Source organism: Schistocerca nitens, chromosome 5 (assembly GCF_023898315.1).
Source record: "Schistocerca nitens isolate TAMUIC-IGC-003100 chromosome 5, iqSchNite1.1, whole genome shotgun sequence".
Taxonomy (NCBI): domain Eukaryota; kingdom Metazoa; phylum Arthropoda; class Insecta; order Orthoptera; family Acrididae; genus Schistocerca; species Schistocerca nitens.
The window spans coordinates 882,594,671-882,608,115 of NC_064618.1; positions in this window are offsets into that span (position 1 = coordinate 882,594,671).

Consider the following 13,445-nt stretch of genomic DNA (forward strand, 5'->3'; position numbering starts at 1 on the left):
ACAGTTTGGATCTTTGTATCCAAGTGCATCAACTTTTGTTGCCATACAAAATTCACCACTTTCCATCCAGGTTGGTTTTCTTCGTTGTCTTTTATTCTTCTGCTTCTCTTCATTAGAAGATTCAGCAGCTTCTGCCTTTAGAAATTCTGTTAATTCTTTATTTTCTTCAGATTCACTCGACTCTTGACTTTCTCTAGAATCGAGAGTGCCAATTTTTTCTTGAGTTTGGCTTCCTCCAGAAGTGTACAGCCTAGGAGATTTACATTGGTCACCTTTAGATGAATTCGGATCATTAAATTCTTCCCGAGGGACTTCAAATTCAACATGATCACTATGTAAATCACAAACAATTTCTGGCTTAAATTTTACATCGTGACTCAACACCACTTTTCTTTTAGATGGAATCCAAACTCTGAACCCATCTTTGTCATTAACATATCCAACAAGTCGTCCAAACACTGCCTTATCATCAAACTTGGAACGGAATTGTTTGTTAATGTGAACATAGCAGCCTGTACCAAAAATTCTGAGATGATCAAGTCGTCCTACTGGTCGATTAAACCATAGTTCATAAGGGGTTTTATTTTCAACTGAAGATTTTCCAGTACGATTTATTAGGTAGACTGCTGTGTTACATGCCTCTGCCCACAACCCTTTAGGTAATTTACTCGGATTTAGCATTGACCGGGCAGCTTCAACAATGGTCCTATTTTCCCGTTCAGCCACACCATTTTGTTCAGGAGTGTAAGGAGGAGGAATCAGTAGCTCTATTCCCCTGTCTGCAAGCAGTTCACTGACATTCTTATTGTTAAATTCTTTGCCACCATCACATCTAAATTGTTTGACAACATGTCCATTAGTTCGTGCTTCATTTAAAAACTGCTTAAGCACAGTACACACTTCACTTTTGTGTCTTAAAAAGAAAATTCGACGAAATTTACTAAAATCGTCTTTGAAACATACATAATAATGCTTGCCTCCAAAAGATTTCGTGCTCATTGGTCCATTTACATCCGCGTGGATTAATTCACCAGTACTGGTAGCGCGTATTGTTCGTGTTTTGAATGGCAGCCTATGCATCTTTCCAACCGCACAGCCGTCACAAAATTCACTCTTGGCATCTTCCACATTAATGTTCATTCCTTTTAAAATATTCTTCACATGTTGTTTATTCTGATGACCAAACCTTTCATGGTACACTTGCAATGTTTCGGATGAAGTCATCAAGCTCATACGATTCATTTTTGCATTTCTAACAACACGCATGTTCAACACATAAAGTCCATTTTTCACATAACCTGTCATAACAATATTGCCACTGACTTGTTTTCGGACACAGACATTATTATAACTAAAATTAGTACTGTAGCCTCTGCAGGCAATGGCTCTCACAGAGAACAGATTAGCACTTGCATCAGGGACGTATAAAACATTGTCCATTCTAGCATTGTACCATTTATTGTTTTGTCGGATTTGGATGTAAACTGTTCCTTGACCGTACGCACACATTTTCACATCTTGTTTTCCCAATGAAATTACTTGAGGAACATCAAATTCACTATACGAAACAAAATACTGTTTGTTGGGAGTGATATGATTTGTAGCGCCACTGTCGCAATACCATTTATTTGGGTCACTGTGATTACTGGTACACACCCCCATAGCGTATGAAGTAAATGCAGCGTGTTCACTGTCTCGCTTCTTCTCTTTTCTTTTATTGCTGTCACGAGTGTTCTGTGGACACTCTGCTGCCCAGTGACCTAATTGTTTGCATTTATTACACGGAAACTTCTGTTTTAATTGTGACTTCGTCATCTTTACTTGCTGACTACTTGTTTGCCGTTTTCTTGTTTTAGAAACGACAAAAGTTGCACTTCCATTAACGTCTTGTTCACGCAGTTCAATAGTACAGAGTTTTTCAATCAATAAATTCAAGCTTTGCTTTTCTGTCGGTATCGTATCCCAGAGATCCTTAAAATTGTCGTAGTCTTTTCCCAGTGTAGACAAAATTCGACCATTTAAGATTCTTTCAGATAGCGTATTTTCTTCATGCTTTGATAATTCATCGTTCAGGTCCACAAATAACTTTTGCAGTTTGGCCACATGTGCACTAATATCTTCCGATTCATCACGTTTAACACGGAAAAATGTTTCAATCAACATATTCAGACGCTGAGTACTGCTACGTTCAAATCGGGCGCGTAATTTGTCCCAGATTTCTTTAGCATTCTTGCACGTTAAGACGAGTTCTGCAACAGGTTTACTTAGCGCACTTGCTATAAGACTTGCTGCCTTTGCGTCGTCCTTGAGCCATTCCACATACGCTTCTTTTTGTTCACTTGTCGCATCTTGCGGCAACTCTACACGTTCACGTGTACCGTTAATAATATCTTCTAGTCCATATGAACGTAGCACCATAGAAATATGCCATTTCCATTTGGCCCAGTCGTCAGGTCCTTCAAGCTTATCAATGCTGACCTTATAATCGCCGCTAGCAGTCATGTTTCTTTACAGACATACGCTCATTTCAAATATTGTTTTAATTAAACTGTGTTGTTTGCCTTTACACGTGTACTGGGCCCATAACCTGATGAAAAATATTATTTAAAGGCAAGAAAACATTTTATTAACTTTGTAATTACACCCTGGATACGAAAAAACACATTTACTGTAAGAAAATACACAGAAGTTACACACAAGCCAAGAATAAAGATATTGACAGCAGAGTCATGGAGCAGCACATAAATATAGACGTCAAGAAATTTTTTCTTTTCTTTTAACAGAATCCGTATGAAATTCTATACCCTCTCTTCCAACTACAATCTATAGTAGCTCTCCTGAACAACAAACCGTTCCCAGTAGTTGGATGAAAGTACAGGTCACACCCACTTAAAAGAAAGCTAGTAGAAGTGATCCACAAATCCACCATCCGATATCTGTGACATCAATTTGTTGTAGAATTTTAGAACACATTCTGAACTCAAAAATAATGAGATATCTCGAGCAGACTGACATCCTCCATGCCAACCATCTTGAATTCCGAAAACATCGATTGTACGAAACCGAATTTGTACTTTGCTCGCATAACATACTAAAAGCCTTGGATCAAGGCAGTCACATAGATACAGTTTTTCTTGATTTCCGAAAAGCATTTCACTCATTATGACACCTACGCTTGTTGCCGAAAGTTCGATCATATGGGGTCTCAAGAGAAATCTGTGGCTGGATTGAGGATTTTTGGAAAAGGGGAAACAGCATGTTAACTTGGTGGAGAGACATCATCTGGGACAGAAGTAACTTCGAATATGCCCCACAGAAGTGTGCTGGGATCTTTGCTGTTCATGTTATATATTAATGAACTCAAGGAGAATATTAATAGTAACCTTTAATGTTTTGCAGACTGTGCAAGCTGCGTAAATATTCAGCCACATCTTGATAATATACCAAAGTGGTGCAAAGATTGGAAACTTGCTTTAAATGTTCAAAAATGTAAAATTGTGCAATACACAAAAGGAAAAACGTAGTATCCTAAGATTATAATATCAATGAGTCACAGTTAGAATCAGTCAAATTCTATAAGTACCTCAGTGTATCAGTCTGTACAAATATGAAATGGACTTATCGTATGAGCTCAGTTGTGGATAAAGCCGGTTGTAGACTTCTGTTTCTTGGTAGAATACTGGGGTAGTGCAATGGGGGCTACAAAGTAGATTGCTTACAAATGACTGATGTGAACCATTCTGGACTAGAACTCAAGTGTGTTGGACCCGTGCCAAGTAGGACTAGCTGGGGATATTGAACGTGTACAGAGAGTAGCACCATGACTGGTCACAGGTTTCTTTGACCCATAGGGATGTGTCACAGTGTTGCTGAAGAAACTGAAATGGCAGACTCTTCAAAATAGACGTAAGCATTCCCAAGAAAGCCTAATTAACAAGTTCCAAAAAATGGCTTTAATGATAACTCTAGGACAGTGGTTCTGAAACTTTTTGAGCTTCAGGTGCATTTAAAAGGCTTAAAATAATTGTGGGAGCACTATAGGCATATTTCTTAGGCATACTGTGAAAAGGAAAGTTGCTGTTCACCGTACAGTGGAGACGCTGAGCTGCAGATAGGCACAACAAAAATACTGTCAGAAATATTGCTTTCGGCCAGTAAGGCCTTTGCCAAATTAGACGACCAACAAGCATATACACACTCACGCAAACTTAACACACACACCATTTGCGTTTGCGTGAGTGTGTATGAAAGCGTTTGAAGTCTAATTTTGACAAAGACCTTACTGACCTCAAGATACATCTGTGACAGTCTTTTTGTTGTGCCTATCTGCGACTCAGCATCTTCGCCAAATGATGAGTAGCAACTTTCCTTTTCACAATATTGTTACATTCTGTCCTGGATTTTCCCATTGTTTCATTTCTGAGGAATATTTTATAGTAGTCAATACAGGAAATAAATACTGTGATAAAATAACACTTAAGTCATTTTATTTTGGATTTCACGTCCAGACTACAGAAAGTACAACTTATGTTTTAAAAAAAATACACTATCACAATATGACAAATAATTTCTGTATAAAAATGTGAGAGATTCATGAAGCACGATTGTGACCCAAATGCGACGGCTGAGCACTGTGTTGCCTCCTAACCTGCCAAGACGAAAGGCAAGAAAAACTATTAAGTGAAACGTATTGAAATGAAATAATGCAATAAAACAAACGATTAATTCAAATTATAGAGAAAAGTTATAATGAAAAACAAATGAAATGTATCTTGTGTCTACTCTTTCTAGTGTTCATGAGAAACATGAGCCTGATATGTTCTCGCGATTTCTTCAATGTTTGGAGGTATATTTGAAAGACAAACTCTCCTCTCCTCGTCAATACATTGAAGAGTTCCTCTCTTTTTACATTTAATTGCGATGAGGGCAGGAAATCCTAATTCACATAAATCTGATGTCAAAAACTAGTAAAATCTTCAAGGCCTTTTTAGATATCGACTCAGACTCTTCTTTTTTAGAAATCCAAAAGGCCCCAAGAGACTACTCCTCTCACCTAATCATCAGTCCACGCTCAGAGATATAGCTGCCAATTCTTCTTTTTCTGTTAATGTTAAGCTGAAGTCATCTGAAGTTTCCATGAATGGATTTTGAATCCAATCGTACTGTTCAGTGTTGAAGGATGGAAAATAAGAACTCAGGTTCTCTTTATTAATTTATTTATATACACGTCAAGTTCCGTAGGACCAAATTGAGAAACAAATCTCCAAGGTCATGGAACACGTCAGTAATATATAAGTATAAAATATAATAAAGTATAATATAATATAATATAATATAACATAATATAATATAAAAGTAATAACAGATGAAAATAAAATGTTTATTTATGAACCAGAAAAAAGTCAAGCAGAAAGTTTAAGTAAACACAATCAACAGTACAATAAGAATCAGCTTAATTTTTCAAGGAATTCCTCGACAGAATAGAAGGAATGACCCATGATGGAACTCTTCAGTTTCGATTTGAAAGTGCCTGAATTACTGCTAAGATTCTTGAGTTCTGGTGGTAGCTTATTGGACATGGATGCAGCAGTATACCGCAAACTGTTCTGCACAAGAGTTAAGGAAGTCTAATCCAAATGCAGGTTTGATTTCTGCTGAGTATTAACTGAATGAAAGCTGCTTATTTTTGGGAATAAGCTAATATTGATAACAAGAAATTACAATAAGGAATGTATATATTGAGAGGCCAATGTCAAAATACCCAGGTGTCGATAAGAGCTTTGTGAACTTACACCACTTATTGCCCGAACTGCCTGTTAGTTTATTTTCTACAAGCCATGAACTTAGGTCATGAACCGCACTATTTGAAACAGAGCCAGTGTTGCACACAACATCCTTTACTACCAAGCTAGTGTCATCAGCAAACAGAAATATTTTAGAGTTACCTGTAATACTAGAGGCCATATCATTTATATAAATAAGGAGCAGGAGTAGCCCCAACACTGATTCCTGGGGCACCCTCACTTGATCATACCCCACTCAGACCCTACATCACAACCATTCTCAACATTGTGGATAATGACCTTTTGCTGTCTGTTGTTAAAGTAAGAAGTGAAACAGTTGTGAGGTACTCCCTGTATTCTGAAATGGCCCAACTCCTGGAACAATGTTTTGTGATCAACACAATCAAACGCCTCAGTCAAATAAAAAAATACGCTTAGCATTCGAAATTTCTTGTTTAATCCATCCAGTACCTCACAGAGAAAAGAAATATAGCATTTTCAGTTGTTAAGCGACTTCTAAAGCCAAACTGTACATTTGATAGTAAATCGTGTATATAAAATGATCAATTATCCTTACATATACAGCCTTTTCAATAACTCTAGCAAACACTGATAGCATAGAAAAAGTTCTAAAACTGTATATATTATCCCTTTATCCCTTTATATAAAGCGGCTTTACAACTGAGTACTTAAATCATTCAGGAAAGTGACCATTCCTAAAGGAAAATTTACAAATTGGGCTAAATACAGGGCTAACATGTGCAGCACAGTACTTAAATATTCTGCTAGGCACTCCATCATATCCAAGAGAGTCCTTAGCCTCAGTGATTTAATTATTGGCTCAATCTCGCCTTGTCTGTATCACAGAAGAGTATTCCAGACATCAATCTTGGAAAGGCGTTTGCCAAGAGAGTTGTATGATTCCCTGTAGAAACTAAATTTTTATTTAATTCAGCAATGTTCAGAAAATGATTCTTAAATATATATATATATATATATATATATATATATATATATATATATATATATATCTGATTTGTCAGCAACAAATATATTTTTACTGCAAACTGGCTTTATATTGTCAACCTTGTGCTGCTGACCAGACACTTCCTTCAAAACTGACCATATGGTTTTAATTTTATCTCTGAATTAGCTATTCTATTTGCATATCGCATACTCCTTGCCTTCCTGATAACATTTTAACCACCTTACAGTACTGCTTGTAATGGGCTACTGTAGCTAGATTGTGACTACTAATATTTTGATATAATTCCCTCGTTGTTCTACATGATATCCTTACCCCACATGTCAGCCACCCAGGCTGCCTTTTACAACTAGTACCCCATTTAGAACATACTAATGGAAAGTAACTCTCAAAGAGCGTGAGAAATGTGTCAAAAAAAACTCTCTGTTGCAGTTGGATTAACTTTCTACATAATTTGTAATTCTATATGACAGTTTTTTTAGTACAAAAGTGTTTTAGTGTTAAAATTTGTGCATCATGGTCTGAAAGGCCATTCACCCTTTTACTAACAGAATGCCCTTCTAGTGATGAAGAATGGATAAAAATATTATCTATGGCGGTACTACTGTTCCCCTGCACCATTGTTGGGAAAAACACAATCTGCATCGGATCATTTGAATTTAGGAGATCTACCACCATCCTTTTTCTTGCACCATCATACACAAAATTTATACTGAAGTCACCACATATAACTAATTTCTGGTACTTCCCATAAAGTGAATCAAGAACCCTCTCTAGCTTGAGCAGAAATGCTCTGAAGTCAGAGTTAGGGGACCTATAAACAACAACAACAATTATAAGTTTAGTTTCAGTTAATTCAACTGCCCCTGCACAACATTCAAATATCTGTTTGGTGCAGTGCCGTGTTACGTCTATGAACTCAAATGGGATACTGTTTTTTACATACTTGACACTCCCCCACCCCAAAAGGAACTCCTTGAAAAACAGCCAGCTAATCTGTATTCTGGCAAAGGAAGCCTCTGGATTGTCAAATTATTTAAGTGGTGCTCCAAGATACCAATAATTTCAGAGTCAACATCTATCAGCAGTTCATTAACTTCATTTCTAATACTTCTCATATTTTGATGAAATATTCTAATTCCTTCTCTACTTGGAAACATGACGTCCTCTGAAGGTGAGACCTTACTTAGAGGGACTTCCTTTAAACAGGTATACCTATCAGCTGAATTCAATCTAAAAAAGGTGCAGCTCTAACACCAACTACTGCAGGAATTTTACCATAAATGATGCCACTACCACCTATAAGCTTTGCCAGACTCCCATTCCCATACCTATTGAGGCGGCGGCCATGCCTAGTGAAACCCGATCTATCGACAGACCCAGCTGGCACCACTGAAATGTACCCCATGCCCTCTGCCATTGGTGCCCTCTCCAGCCCCATCTTAACGCTCCTAACAGCCACATCAGAATGAGGCCGATCATGGCGCTGAAACAGTAGCACGAAATGCACATCAATGCCACCAGTTTGAGCAGCTATCTTTACCAGGTCAGCACCTACATCATATTCCCCATCCCTATGAAGACTGTTCCCTGCTCCACCCACTATCACTACCTGATCGAATCCTGCCTCAGGCATGGATGTGTGGTGATGTCCTTAGGTTAGTTAGGTTTAAGTAGTTCTAAGTTCTAGGGGACTGATGACCTCATAAGTTAAGTCCCATAGTGCTCAGAGCCATTTGAACTACCTGATCCTTCTTCGTAAAATTCCTATATAATTCCCCTATGTTGTCAGTCACCTGAGCCAACCCTGCACTAGGGTTCACAATGCTGCTGACCTGGTACTCACTCCCCAACACTTTCTGCAACTGTTGGCCCACACCACTAATGTGCGAACTACCTAGCAGCAGAACCTTCTTCTCTTCTGAACTTATTAAATGATCTATTAATGTTGGAAGTACACTACTGGCCATTAAAATTGCTACACCACGAAGATGACGTGCCACGGACGCGAAATTTAACCGACAGGAAGAAGATGCTGTGATATGCAAATGATTAGCTTTTCAGAGCATTCACACAAGGTTGGCGCTGGTGGCGACACCTACAACGTGCTGACACGAGGAAAGTTTCCAACCGATTTCTTATACACAAACAGCAGTTGACCGGCGTTGCCTGGTGGAACGTTGTTGTGATGCCTCGTGTAAGGAGGGGAAATGCGTACCATCACGTTTCCGACTTTGATAAAGGTCGGATTGTACCCTATCGGTTTATCGTATCACGACATTGTTGCTCTCGTTGGTCGAAATCTAGTGACTGTTAGCAGAATATGGAATTGGTGGGTTCAGAAGGGTAATACGGAATGCCGTGCTGGATCCCAACAGCTTCGTATCACTAGCAGTCGAGATGACAGGCATCTTACCCGCATGGCTGTAACGGATCGTGCAGCCACGTCTCGATCCCTGAGTCAACAGATGGGGACGTTTGCAAGACAACAACCATCTGCACGAACAGTTCGACGACGTCTGCAGCAGCATGGACTATCAGCTTGGAGACCGTCTGCGGTTACCCTTGACGCTGCATCACAGACAGGAGTGCCTGCGATGGTTTACTCAACGACGAACCAGGGTGCATGAATGGCAAAATGTAATTTTTAGGATGAATCCAGGTTCTGTTTATAGCATCAAGATGGTCGCATCGGTGTTTGGCGACATCGCGGTGAACGCACATTGGAAGCGTGTATTCGTCATCGCCATACTGGCGTATCACTCGGCGTGACGGTATGGGGTGCCATTGGTTACACGTCTCTGTCACCTCTTGCTCGCATTGATGGCACTTTGAACAGTGGACGTTACATTTCAGATATGTTACGACCCGTGGCTCTACCCTCCATTCGATGCCTGCGAAACCCTAAATTTCAGCAGGATAATGCACGACCGCATGTTGCAGGTCCTGTACGGGCCTTTCTGGATACAGAAAATGTTCGACTGCCGCCCTGGCCAACACATTCTCCAGATCTCTCACCAACTGAAAACGTCTGGTCAATGGTGGCCGAGCAACTGGCTCGTCACAATACACCAGTCACTACTCTTGATGAACTGTGGTATCATGTTGAAGCTGCATGGGCAGCTGTACCTGTACACGCCATCCAAGCTCTGTTTGACTCAATGACCAGGCGTATCAATTCAGTTATTACGGCCAGAGGTGGTTGTTCTGGGTAGTGATTTCTCAGGATCTATGCACCCAAATTGTGTGAAAATGTAATCACATGTCAGTTCTAGTATAATATATTTGTCCAATGAATACTCGTTTTCATCTGCATTTCTTCTTGGTGTAGCAATTTTAATGGCCAGTAGTGTATTTCATTTATGCATGTGCTCCTTAGCAACGGGAACATTTCCAAGTTACCTTGAACAGCTTTACTTTTTTATATTTGTAGTTTTCTGTGAAATGCTTTAATTTTGTACGTGGATGTGAGGATATTTTCTTCTTTCCCTTGCATGCTAGTGTTCAAAATGTTGAAGTGCTTAACTATATTGGCCAAATACTGCAATCTGGCAATCCAAAATTCATTCCAAAGGAGGTTGCAAAAATGTAAATGTTTCATTTCTTCGAAAAAACACGAGTTCTTGTCATAGCTCATGCACTCGGGCAAGTACTTTCCCCCTCGACAACTACCTGACTTCTCTTTGTAAAAGCAACCGTCTGTGTTCTAACTCCATACCAACACAAAGTTTTTGGAATAAATGGAGTCTGACAGGTCTTCTTTTAATAAAATACACTATCTGAACAACTTGCTCTAAGACTTCTCTCAGTTTTTCTCCCAATGTTTTTGCTGTTAAGGTCTCCCTACGAAGAATGCAGTGAGTTATGATAACATCTTAATTGTTTTTACAAAAGAAATAACACGCTTAACACAGCCTACCAATGAGGGTCGCCATCTGTACAAATGCCTACACACGACGGTCATGTTAACTGCACCTTATTTAGATAATCATTTAAAATGTTGAAAACATCCTCACCTTTACTAGACACACTTAGTTCCTTGCAAAAAAGACGCTGATTTACTATTTGATCTTGATTAATGAAACAGAAAAATGCTAAGCGTTGCGATTGGTTGGTAATATCTGTTGAGTCATCAACTTGCAATGCAAAGTTTCAGTGCTTAATTTTATTACTGCATACATTTCTCAATATCAGTAGACCTTTCTGCAATATGGCTGTGAACTGTATTATTCGACAAAGGAATCTAGCTCATTTTCATAGCTGCTTTATTTCCTAGCATCCTCATGACCTTTTTTTGCAAGCGGGCAAAATAAGTGACTCACCTATAGTATGAGCTTTCATACTCTTTGCTATTAGTTCAGAGACTTAGTAGGAAGCGATCAGAACTTTATCAGAAATTCTTTTAAAAGAATTTGCCGCCCTTGCTTGTTGTGCAGATGGTCTGTTGAAATAGCTTACAGGTTTATTTTGCAAATGTGCATGTATTGTTTTAAAATGTTTGCTCAGTTTACTAGGAAGGAGAGATTCAGTTGCCATTTTACACCCACATACTAAGCATAATCGGAAACGATATCTTCACTCCCAGTCCAAGTGAAACCATAGATTACGTAGCTTTCATTGCACTTACGACTAGTCCGCTGTTTTGCCTCTTTACTTGTACTTAGCGTTTGTTCACTTCCAGAATCGCATTCTTTGACGGCATGCTTGTTCTTCAGAAATCTGTCCATTTTATTTTGTTGTATTTTGCATATAGTATTCACTTCTAACACTTTGAAATTAAGCAGTACACTGTACACAGAACATGAGCACCACATATGCTAACAACACCTCACTGCACATATCAATATCACCTGAAAGCTCTGCGATAGCGTCTAGCCCACAACAAAGGAATAGGGTTTTAATTTTGGGCCTGGAGTCTTGTGCCTCCATGAGTTAACAGAGCTGCCAACGATACTTTTCAAGTTCCGTTAACCTTGCTGGAAGTTTCTGTCATGAATCCGCTGGATCACTGAACTGCAGTGGAAATGATGCTCAGAACTAGCAAGGCTTCATGAACAATGACGATCATGTTCACTTCTGCTACTCACCTGTAGCAAAGAACATGAAATGAAATTCTTTTAGTCATGGACAGCTCGAGGTCAAACAATAAGCAGCTCTCATAGATAATTTCCTCTCCCAGTTTCTCTTTTCAATAATATTTCATTGACAAGAGAAAGGTACGCATTTTCAATAAAATATTATTAAAAAGTGACTGGTTGCGGATGTTATTTATAATTTTTTGATACACTGTCATGGTACCTACATCTATCTATATCTACATGGGTACTCTGCAAATCACATTTAAGTGCCTGGCAGAGGGTTCATCCAATCTCCATCGCAATTCTCTATTATTCCAATCTCGTATAGCGCGCGGAAAGAATGAACACATATATCTTTCAGTACGAGCTCTGATTTCCCTTATTTTACCATGGTGGTCGTTCCTCCCTACGTATGTCGGTGTCAACAAAATATTTTCGCATTTGGACACTCTCTCCCATATTTCGCGATAATACAAAACGTGCTGCCTTTCTTTGAACTTTTTCGGTATACCCCATCAGGTCCTATCTGGTAAGGATGCCACACCACACAGCAGTATTGTAGAAGAGGACGGACAAGCGTAGTGTAGGCGGTCTCCTTAGTAGGTCTGTTACATTTCCTAAGTGTCCTGAAAATAAAACACAGTCTTTGGCTAGCCTTCCCCACAAAATTTTCTATGTGTTCCTTCCAATTTAAGTTGTTCGTAATTCTAATACCTAGGTATTTAGTTAAATTTATGGCTTTTAGATTAGACTGATTTATCGTGTAACCGAAGTTTAACGAGTTCCTTTTAGCACTCATGTGGATGACCTCATACTTTTCGTTATTTAGGGTCAACTGCCACTTTTCGCAACATTCAGATATCTTTACTAAATCGTTTTGCAGTTTTTGTGATCTTCTGATGACTTTATTAGTCGATAAACGACAGTGTCATCTGCAAACAACCAAAGACGGCTGCTCAGATTGTCTCCCAAATCGTTTATATACACTCCTGGAAATGGAAAAAAGAACACATTGACACCGGTGTGTCAGACCCACCATACTTGCTCCGGACACTGCGAGAGGGCTGTACAAGCAATGATCACACGCACGGCACAGCGGACACACCAAGAACCGCGGTGTTGGCCGTCGAATGGCGCTAGCTGCGCAGCATTTGTGCACCGCCGCCGTCAGTGTCAACCAGTTTGCCGTGGCATACGGAGCTCCATCGCAGTCTTTAACACTGGTAGCATGCCGCGACAGCGTGGACGTGAACCGTATGTGCAGTTGACGGACTTTGAGCGAGGGCGTATAGTGGGCATGCGGGAGGCCGGGTGGACGTACCGCCGAATTGCTCAACACGTGGGGCGTGAGGTCTCCACAGTGCATCGATGTTGTCGCCAGTGGTCGGCGGAAGGTGCACGTGCCCGTCGACCTGGGACCGGACCGCAGCGACGCACGGATGCATGCCAAGACCGTAGGATCCTACGCAGTGCCGTAGGGGACCGCACCGCCACTTCCCAGCAAATTAGGGACACTGTTGGTCCTGGGGTATCGGCGAGGACCATTCGCAACCGTCTCCATGAAGCTGGGCTACGGTCCCGCACACCGTTAGGCCGTCT